Here is a 6,745-nt window from a genome sequence, read left to right as displayed (position 1 = left end):
ACCCCCCCCCCCCCAAAAGAAAAGAAAATAAACTTTGATATTGTCTGCAAGTTTATGCTCAAGAATACAGCAACAGCTTCTCTAAATATATAAAAAGAAAGAGAGAAGCCTAAGTGAACATAGGTCCCTTAGAGAATGAATTTGGGAAATAATATGGAACCAGGAAACAGCAGAGGAGTTGATTTGTCTTCACCCTAGAAAACATCATAATATTCCAACATTACTAAATATTCAAGGGAAAAAGGAGAGGGAATAAATACAGTAACTATCACCAGAAAAAGATTACTAGGAAAACTGATGGGGCTAAAGACCAATAAGTCCCCTGGATATGATGGGATGCAGCCATGATATTGAAAGTAGTGGATACAGAGATAATTTAACATTTGCTTTAGGAAAATATCCTAAAGAATGTGATAACATAGCATTTGACGATGGCCTAGTGGTATTATTGCTGGACTGTTAATCCAGAAACCCAGATAATGTTATGGGGACCCGGGCTGAAATCCAACCGCAGCAGATGGTGGAATTTGAATTCAATAAAAATATCTGGAATTAAGTATCTAATGCTGATTGTCATAAAAACCCAAATCTGGTTCACTAATGTCCTTTAGGGAAGGAAACTGCTATCCTTACCTAGGTCTGGCCTACATGTGACTCCAGACCCACAGCTATGTGGTTGACTCTGAACTGCCTTCTGGGCAATTAGGGAGGGGCAATAAATGCTGCCTGGCCAGCGATGCCCTCATCCCATTAATGAATAGAAAAAAAAATTTAGAAATGCACAAGATGATCAAGCAGAGTCAGCATGGCTTCACAAGGGGAAAATCACGCCTGACAAATTAATTGGTATTCTTCAAATAAGTAACAAGCAAGCAAGAGACAATGGTTGTGATATATTTGGACTGCCAGAAGGCATCTGATAAGTTACCACACATTAGACTACTTAAGATAAGAGCCCATCTGTTGGAGATAGTGTATTTGCATGGATAGAGGATCGGCTAACTAATGGAAGACTGAAAGTTGGGATAAGGGGACATTTTCCCGATGGCAATCTGTAATTAGTAGAGTGTCACAGGAATCAGTGCAGGGGCCACATTTACAATGTATATATTAAAAACTTAGACAAGGGAAGTGAATGTGCAATGGCAAAGTTTGCAGACAACACAAAACTAGGTGGAAACGCAGTTGGTGAGGATTACAAGATTCTGTGGAGAGATGTAGACAAGTTACGCAAATGAGTGAAAACTTGGCAAATGGAATATAATGTGTGAAAGTGTGGGGTTATGCACTATGACAGGAGTTGTTATTATTTAAACAGAAATACTGCAGGAAGTTGCAGCAGGAGAGTTTTAGAAATCATCATGCATATATCTCTGAAAGCTAGCATTCCAGTTCAGCAGGTACTAGGGAAGGCAAATGGAATGTTGGTCTTTGTTTCAAAAGGATGGAGTATAAATTTGGGAAGTTTTGCTAAAACTATGCAAGGCAATAGTTAGATCACACCTGGCATTCAGTGAATAGTTTTGGGTCCCTTAACCAAGGAAAGATGTACTGGCATTGAAGGCAGTTCAGAAAAGGTTCACTACATTGATCACAGGTACAGAGGACTGTCCATCATCTGTGGAGAGGTTGAGCTTGTACCTACTGAAGTTTAGAATAAGAGAGGTAATCTTATTGAAATATACAAGATTTTCAAAGAACTTGAGAAGATAGATAGAGCTGGATGAACACAGCAGGCCACGCAGCGTCACAGGAGCAGAAAGGCTGACGTTTCGGGCCTAGACCCTTCATCAGAAATGGGGGAGGGGAAGGGGGTTCTGAAATAAATAGGGAGAGAGGGGGAGGCGGATAGAAGATAGGTGGAGAGGAAACAGACAGGTCAAAGAGGCGGGGATGGAGCCAGTAAAGGTGAGTGTAGGTGGGGAGGTAGGGAGGAGATAGGTCAGTCCAGGGAGGACGGACAGGTCAAGGGGGCGGGATGAGGTTAGTAGGTAGGAAATGGGGGTGCGGCTTGAGGTGGGAGGAAGAACAGGTTAGGGAGGCGGGGACGAGCTGGGCTGGTTTTGGGATGCGGGAGGGGGAGGGGAGATTTTGAAGCTCCACACGCCCCTCCAGCCCCACCACACCCGGCACTTTTCCCTGCAACCGCAGGAAGTGCTACACCTGTCCCCACACCTCCATCCCAGGCCCCAAGAAGACTTTCCACATCAAGCAGATGTTCACCTGCACATCTGCTAATGTGGTATACTGCATCTGCTGTACCCGTTGTGGCCTCCTCTACATCGGGGAAACCAAGCAGAGGCTTGGGGACCGGCTTGCAGAACACCTACGCTCGGTTCGCAATAAACAACTGCACCTCCCAGTCACGAACCATTTCAACTCCCCCTCCCATTCCTCAGACGACATGTCCATCCTGGGCCTCCTGCAGTGCCACAACGATGCCACCCGAAGGTTGCAGGAACAGCAACTCATATTCCGCTTGGGAACCCTGCAGCCCAATGGTATCAATGTGGATTTCACAAGCTTCAAAATCTCCCCTTCCCCTACTGCATCTCAAAACCAGCCCAGCTCGTCCCCGCCTCCCTAACCTGTTCTTCCTCCCACCTATACCCTCCTCCCACCTCAAGCCGCACCCCCATCTCCTACCTACTAACCTCATCCCGCCCTCCCTGGACTGACCTATCTCCTCCCTACCTTCCCACCTACACTCACCTTTACTGGCTCCATCCCCGCCTCTTTGACCCGTCTGTTTCCTCTCCACCTATCTTCTCCTCTATCCGCCTCCCCCTCTCTCCCTATTTATTTCAGAACCCCCTTCCCCTCCCCCATTTCTGATGAAGGGTCTAGGCCCGAAACGTCAGCCTTCCTGCTCCTGTGACACTGCTTGGCCTGCTGTGTTCATCCAGCTCTATACCTTGTTATCTCAGATTTTCCAGCATCTGCAGTTCCTACTACCTTGAAGATAGATAGACGTTGCTACCCATTGAATGTGTGTCTAGGTCCAGAAGGTAGAATCTCTCAAGCAATTTTGCACAGTTAGGACAGAGATAAGGAGGAATTTCTTAGAAGGGTAGTGAATCTATGGCATTCTTTACCTCAGAGGGCATTAGAGGCTGGGTCGACAAGTATATTCAGACAGATTTTTAATCAGTAAGGGAATCAAGGGTAATGGGGAAAAAAAAAAATCAGGATTATCAAATCAGCCTTAATCTCAATGAGTGGTGGAGCAAACCCAGTAGGCCAAATGGTCTACTTCAAGTTCCTATTTCTTAGGGTTGCTGCACTGAAAATGCTCCCTGGTTCTGGACTCACCCACTAGAAGAAACATCCTTCCCACATCCACCTTATTAAGACAATTCATGGACCTTGTACATTTCAATCAAGTGATACCTCACTCTTCTAAATTCCAGTGGAAACAAGCCCAGCCTTTTCAACCTATTCTTGAAAGACAACCTATTTATTCCAGCTGTCAATCTTGAAAATCTCCACTGAACCACCTTCAATGCATTTACATCCTTCCTTAGATAAGGATTCCAAAATTACACTGTATTAAAGATATCATCAATTCCTGGTATAATTGAAGTATAAAATTCTTAGTCTTACATTCCTGTAATCAAAGATGGTGTTTCATTGACCTTCTTGATTACAGCCACATATTAACTTTTAGTAACTTGTGCACTAGAACAACTAAATTCCTCTGTACCTCCAAATTTTGCAGCAGTCTCCATTCAGGTAATACTTTTTTTTTAATGCTCCCAGCCAAAGTGAACAATTTCTAATTTTCCCATATTGTACACCATCTGCCAGATTTTTGCCTATTCACTCAATTTATCTGTATCTGTCTGTACCTTCCTCATGTCTCCTTCACAACAATTTCCCTACTTGACTTGGTTTTGTAAACTAATGACATAAATGTTCAGCAGTAATAAAAAAAAGTGCTGAACCTGCTTAGCAGATCAGGCAGTATCTGTGGAGAGAAAAATAGAATTAATGTTTAAGGTCAATGGCCTTGCAACAGAACATCCATTCGTACATCTGACTTGCCAAGTATATGGAGTTATTTTTGTTCAGAATTCAGGTTTCAAGCATCTGCAGCATTTTGTTTTAATACAGTATTTGGCAGACTGAGATCACCTGGCATACATTGTACATTGTCCACAGTTCAGGCCAATCTATAAAGTAAGAATCCCAAGGACTAAATTCAATCAGGTGCACGTGAAGATCATCTGCCTGGTCCAGGTTTATGAAGCCAGACAATTCAGTTCACTCCTGATATGTATTCACACATCAATTTTCAACAAATCCTCTCTCAGATCTTTATTCTTAAATCAAGGTCGCTGGCAAGGTCAGCAGTTAATGCCAGTATCAGCCTTCAAGGTGGTGGTGGTAAGCCACCTTCATCTCCCTATGGTCTCTCAATAACTGAAAACTCTAGTATATGACACATCATCTCAGCTTTATCCAATGCCTCTGCCCCTACTATTCCTGGAGATTCAAGATACTTTTTCAATCTTCAACTTTATCACTGCTTTAAAGATCTTAAATAGATTCTGGCACTTCTCAGCTCCAAAACAATCAAGTTCAACTCCTATTGACTCATTTGTCATAGTAATGGATCATGATGCCAGATATCTTGAACTTTTAATTCTAAAAGAGGTCATTCGGTGAAAACATGACGATGGATGCAAATTTAGTGGCAGTCTGGCAAAGCCCTTTTACGACCACATGCAATGTCACACTCGTACTGCGTCAGGGAACTTCAAAGAGAGATGACGAGGGACTGACTACCCTCGATACCTTCTGCAAATTATGTCCCAAACTAAAGACTGCAACCTTGATTTGTGCATGTTAGTTGTTGAGGTGAAGCGAAGCATGGATTAGTGTTTTATTAAGGTCCCAGTTTGAAGACAGCCCTTTGTGATGTTATAAATCTCTCAGTTTATATCATTTATAGCAAAGCTGTGTTCTTCAATTTTTGAATTGAGGCACATGGCTGTTTGCATCTGAAGTTTGGTGCTAACCTTCAAATATTTCTGTAGCCATCATAATTCCTTTGAACAGTTTTTGCGATCTAGCTTTACAGTGAATGGGTTCATATGTACAACTAATGGATTTTTGTTTACTTTAGATTGCTTTGTGACCCAGTCAAGTAATTAATGGGACCTCAAGAATTGTTAGAAACTGCTGGAGCATGATTTCTGTTACAACTTGTGGGAAACATTAATAACTATGACAGGGAGACTTTTTTGCTTTCAGTTTTATTGAGTTTTAGTGCAGTCCTGTGTAGATCAGTGCTCCTGAGAAGGAAAGGATACATAGTGAACTAGGTTACCTTATAGTTGATAGGCTAATGTTGATTTTAATTAATTTTGATCCATCAAGCCAGGTTTCTGTCTGGAATCTGACTTGTCCAGCAATAGCATCTACCATGATCATAGCACACTGCACACATGGCACACCCTGCAATACGGGTAAAAAGAAAATCTCTGTCTAGTGCTAGAAACCAGACCAGCCAGATAAAGTCACCACTGCAAAGGATAGTAGGAACATTTTTCCGAAGAAGGGTCTAGGCCCGAAACATCAGCCTTCCTGCTCCTCTGATGCTGCTTGGCCTGCTGTGTTCATCCAGCTCTACACCTTGTTACCACTGCAAAGGAAACAGGCCAAACTGTAGACCCAAAAATGCTGCAATCTACTGCTTCACAACCAATATCAGCATTACCATTTTTAAAAATTCATTCTTCCTTGGGACATGAGTTCCAATCCCTACGTGTCATTAAGAAGGTGGTGGTGAGCTGCCTTCTTAAACCACTGCAGTCCATTTAGTTTAGGTATCCAACAAGGCGTTCCTGGAATTTGACCCAACATCACTGAAGGATATATTTCCAAGTCAGGATGGTGAATGGCTCGGAATGGAACTTGCAGTTGGTTAGATTCTCTTGTTGAAGATGGTCATTATCTAGTACTTTTGTTGCACAAATGTTACCTGCAACAAGTAAAAATACCACTTCTAAGCCTATGATGGGGGAAGGGGCATTGATGAAGCAGCTGAAGATCGCTGGGCGAAGGACACTGTGAGGAACTCCTACAGTGATCTCCTGAGTTGGGATGACTGTCCTTCAACAACCACAACCATCATCTTGTTTGTTCAGTTTGACTCCAACCAATGGATTATTTTGTTCATTCCCATTATCTCCATTGTCGCTCGAGCTCCACGATGGCAAACTTGACATCAAGGTGTCATTTGACAAAGACTCTCACCTCACCTCTGGAATTCAGCTCTTTTGTCACGTTTGAACCAAAGCTACAATGAGATCTGGAGCCAAGTGGCCTTCGGAACTTAAATTGAGCATTGCTGAGCAGTTTATAACTGACCAAGCTGCTTGATTGCACAGTTAATGCCACTTTCCGTCACTTTACTGATGTTTGAGAGTAGATGGATTGAATGAAAATTGCTTGGGTTGAGATTTTTTTGGATAGGACATACTTGGGCCAGTTTTGAAGCTATATTGGAACAGCTTGGCTGGTTTTGCAGGACACACCTTCAGAACTATTGCCATAAAGTTGTCAGGGCTTTAGCTTTTACAATATACACTGCCTGTACCCATTTGATAACATGGGATACTGTAGAATTGGCTGCAGTGACTCTGGGGACCTCTGGAGGAGGCAGTGATGGATGTTCCAAAAACAAAGTTGCTGGAAAAGCTCAGCATGTCTGGCAGCATCTGTGGAGGAGAAAAGAGTT

Source organism: Rhincodon typus, chromosome 6 (genome assembly GCF_021869965.1).
Source record: "Rhincodon typus isolate 14 chromosome 6, sRhiTyp1.1, whole genome shotgun sequence".
NCBI lineage: Eukaryota > Metazoa > Chordata > Chondrichthyes > Orectolobiformes > Rhincodontidae > Rhincodon > Rhincodon typus.
The sequence above is the reverse complement of the archived record's forward strand: the minus strand, read 5'-3'. Positions refer to the sequence as shown.